Below are 4,917 nucleotides of genomic sequence, written 5' to 3' on the forward strand. Positions count from 1 at the left end.
ATTATAACTGAGTTAGAAATGAAATGTGTGATAATTTTATGTTTATTTATATCTAAATTTGAGACTGATTGGTAATCTTCTTATTGATTAACTGAATAGTAATATGTCTAAAAGAAATAAGGTTATTAATTTGATAAATTTTGATTTTATATGAAGTAATGATTGATTTTGGAAAACATGTTCATATCTATAAATATGTTTGAGTTATGTTTAAAAAAAATTAATGAATTCAAATATTATATTTGAACGAATGAACATTATGCCCTTTTAAGAGTGGTCCTCAATTATTTTTTTTAATATCTTTTTAATTTTTTTATACTATTATTTTTGAAATTTATAGTGTTTTTATACAATGTATTCATGTTTTTAGCAATTAAAACAAAATAGAAAGAAACTGAAACTGATAAATCAAATTAATTTTAAAACAAAACATAGAGTTCAAAATTGTCAGATAAATAATTTTACATTTCTTTCAAATTGTATATGGTGATGTCATATGTCAGCATATAAACATTTACATATATAAATATGTTTAACTATAAGTAAAACATAAATAAACATAAGGATATACATATATTAAATTTTATAATTGTAAGCAACTAATAATTATATAATATTGAAATAGAAAACATAACTAAATAAAAATATGTGGATTTAATTACATTAAATATTATTTTAAAAATGCAACGACCAATCATATGTTTATACTTTATAGCACTAATCATTCTTTATTTAATCGTAAATATTTGTATCCCTCATTTGCGTATTTTAATTGTAATTTTTTTCAAAATAATTGAGTTAGATATGTGTAAATTACACCAATAATAAAATCTGTAAATATTTTAGTCAAAGGGTAACTAACTAATTAAATAGACTTAAAAGGTTAAACAGACACATACTTCTCAATTAGTATAAGAAATGTGTTAAAAAGTTTAATTTTTTGAATTTATTATGAAATTATATATATATATATATATATATATATATATATATTTTATTAAAATGAGTTCTTCCGCGATATCGCGGGGACTCAATACCTACTTTGACTAGTAAAAAATAGAAACAATATTATTAAATTGATAGGACAATAAGTTGCTTCATACATTGTTTTTTTTAGCAAAAGATTTTGTTACCATAATGATTTTTTTTAGCAATATTATTAAACTGTTGTCAAAAAAAAAAGATATATGGGTAATTATATGGATATATATGCATATCGATCAAGCCGTCATACATTAGTGATACAAATGTCATGAGGAATTTCCAAAATTAGCTACTTTCCAATCTGATATGCGTATACAATACTTCTTTTTCTTTTCGATCTTGTTTAAGACATTCGAAAATAATATAAATAAATAGATCTAAATTCGAATTATAAAATATAGATATCAAACGTAAAAATTCTAAATTGAAGAAATCGCTGTAATTTACAAATTTATATCGTTTGTTTAATCTATCATTGGAGTTCGTTACTAGTATTAAAAGAAAAAAATCTGAAGAACATTAAGTAACTTGTGAGAATTTGTCAAATTGAACTTTAATATTCGAAATAGATGAACCAATCATAAGTTTTTCGAATTACAAACAAGAATGCAAGGGTTACTTCCATAATAAAATACTTCAAAGAGAAGATATAAAGAAGAAAACAACAGGTCGAAGTCTTCACTCCCAAGTAACCGAGACTATCGAATTATCAATCCCAGATTGATCAAACGTGGCTTTAGCTCCATAATCTAGAGTCTTGGTAGCACCAGGAATCGCCTGCACAAGCTTGGACGCCCTTTTCTCTGAATCCTCCATGTTAGAATAACAGAAAGACCAGAGAAGCTGAATCGGTTCGCTCTTGAGAAACTTCCTCTGCTTTCTTCTCCCATCTGGAAATCGAATGCACAGACTGCATAAAAGGCTTCGATCGCAGTCTCCTTTTGGCTCTTCTGTCAGAACTGGGAACTCAAACACGTCATCACTTGACAGACAAGTCTCGTCAAATTCTTTCCCCCAAGAAGGAGAAGTCGTCACAACGCGATCGTCGTCCCAAAACGTAGACATGTCTTGATGGTCGTTGTCGTCAGCCTGGCTGCTTAAAAAGCAAACCTTCTCTGTTTTAATACGTCTGTTGCTTGTCAGAGACGCAACGTGTTCGTGAGGACACGTCTTCAATCATACCGCTCCATGTACGCATCTTCTGACCAGTGATGGGATCGATGAGGAGAATCACGGGAGGAGCAGAGTCGATCTTGTAAAAAGTTGATATTTTTTGTCCTTCGTTGGTATCATCGTAGACCTGCCACAAGACGAAGCCGGACCCGATGGCTTGAGACACGGTATCGTTTGACCATAAATCTCGGTTAAGAGTGTGGGAAGCAAACTCTATCGTTGATTGGAGGTTTACGAGCAACCATAGATCCTTTATAGAGGCAGTTGCTTTTGCCTTTTCAAAGGAACCATTGAAAAGCAGATCCAGAGGAGGACGGTACAAGGAAGACAACCTAGAATCTGACGGTTCTTCTGGTGTCGAGTCGTCCCACACATCTTCAGGACATACTGCGACCGAAGTTGGACACATGAAATCATCATAGAGAGTATCCTTAATTGAAGGGATTTTTTCTCGAGTTTGATGATGACGATGACTAGGGTTTCTCCTAGAGATGAGAAAGAGGTTAACGGCATCTTCCAGATTCCAGCTAGTTGCCTCAAGGAACTGGACTGCGGTTTCCTCGGTCTGGCCTCCGGAAATCTCGATGAAAGATGAGATTAGTTGACTCGTTTCATTCTCCATTGCTTGCTGTGTTTTTTGAGAGAGATAGAGAGAAAATATAATATGTGGAAAACCTAAAAGACGAATTGAAGAATTTGTTAAGAGTGTTTATTTATTTATAGAGATAAGAGAGGGATTCCTAAGATTTTATTTTCCTTTTCCTGCTCCAGTTTTGTTCAATGCACAACCGAACAAAGAAAAAAGGAACTTTTTTTGTTTTTGTTTTGTTTGATATATTTTCCCTTTTTTTTTTGGATATTGTAGGTTTGAATTCCTATTAGATTTTTTTTTTTTGTTTACTTTATTTCCAATTTCTGGGATTTTGTACATATTTTAGTGCTTTCCTTTTTGCTTTTGATTATCCATTGACTGTATAACACAACTCGGTGGCTCTATTTTTTTTTAATAGATTTTAGTTAGTTTTTAATTAAAAAATTTTCTCTTCCCACTTTAGTTTGTCAAATAAAAAAAAGACTTTCACAAACACTAATTAAAATTTATTATTTATATAAATTATCTTTTCCAAATGGTAGTCTCAATATTTTAAAATAAATATTTATACTTAAATTTATATTATTAGTTCTTAAAAATACTTAATTTTATTAAATTTTTATTATTAGTTCTTAAAAATATTTATTTTATTTATTTTGGTCATAAATATAAGAAGTTAAAGATTAAGAGAACTACTTTACATATAAAATAGTTCACTTTTATTTATAGAGTAAAAAATAGAGTTCCTCTATATATAGATAAAAAAATAGCAATCTCTATTATAAAAGTAAAAATAGAGATCCATTGGAGCAAAAATTACTCTATAATAGAGTTTACAGATGAAAATAGAAAACCTTGCTCTTAGTTGTTATATATTTTTCTAATAAAGTTATAAACATTGCTCTATTTTGATATTCCCAACATATGTTCATTAATTCGACAAAGAAACGTCCCTTGCAGGCTTGTATCTTTCTCTCCCCGTACCAAAATGCTCGAGTTTGAACATTATGAACTATTTAATGAAATCGAAAGTAACATAGACTGAAAGAGAAACATTGGACTTCAATTATAAAAATTGGGATAGCAAAAACAGCGATAACAATAGTAGAGAAGCAAACACACATGCAAGCGCCATGGTGATTAATTAGGAAGTACTGAAATATAATAATTGAATGACTAATTGACTATCAGACCACCCTCTCTCTAAAACCTAATTTTCTTTCTCGCCGCCTCTCTTTCTCAAAGCCTCCGTTAAAACTTTGACCGGCGCGTGGCGGCTCATATAGCGCCAGCGTCGGTCACCTCTTTTACATTCTTGCTTAGTTTTTTCAGTCCTTGTTATTGTATCATGCGGTTGGTAAAGCGTGAAGGTTTTTGGTGAGGAGTTCTGTAGATGTGGAGGTTTAGATCTAGCGAGTTTGTTGGTTCCCGTTTCATAGGTTCTGTTGGTTGCTGAGGTGCTCGGGGTGCCGCTGGTGTTCGCGATTCACGGAAGGGATTTTTGGATAGGCTCAGTTATGACCGCTGATTCTTTCTAGTGAGTATACGCGAAGTGGAGGCTCCTGTTTCTTCTAGCGACGGTTCTTTCCTCTTCCTTCATCGACAATTCTTTGCTTAAGCCGATCTCGAATCTTCTCTATCTCGGTATCTCTTCTTCTCTTCTGCTTTCCTCTTGTGTCTCATGTTTGCTCTGATCAGATTGTAACCGTTTAAGATCTGGTATCATCAGTTGCTCAGGTTCTGTAGCTTCCCTGTATGGGCTGTAGATTCCCTTGTTTGGGCTAAGTTTCTCATCCAGACTATAATTCTTTGTTAGTCAGGGGATTGAGCTTTGGTTAGTGTTGGGTTAGAACATTTAGAATAAGGTTTCCCTAGCTTAATTACTTGTTCTCTGTGGCGTTGAAAGGTTCAAGTGGGTCTAGATTATCTTACGGTTAAATCCCGGGAGACCCTTGACAAAGCACTTATAGAGAAAGATGCATCTTATGCGGAGAAAGCCAAGTTTCATTCTCTTGTTATGCCATTTGTTATGCCATCTGTGCTGAAGACCGTGAACACCAATCGGTATGCGGATTCCCTATGGTCCTTCGAGAGCTCAATCAGTCTCGAGACAAGATGTCTTTGGTTTAAACAATGTATCGGTAAAATCCTTTCCTCTTCTAGTTGTA

General features: G+C 32.5%; 1 pseudogene; it reads right to left on the minus strand.

The window, feature by feature from the left end:
* LOC104748397 lies at positions 1,550 to 2,801 on the minus strand (annotated as a pseudogene).

The sequence above is a fragment of the Camelina sativa genome, chromosome 15, assembly GCF_000633955.1.
Source record: "Camelina sativa cultivar DH55 chromosome 15, Cs, whole genome shotgun sequence".
Lineage (NCBI taxonomy): Eukaryota > Viridiplantae > Streptophyta > Magnoliopsida > Brassicales > Brassicaceae > Camelina > Camelina sativa.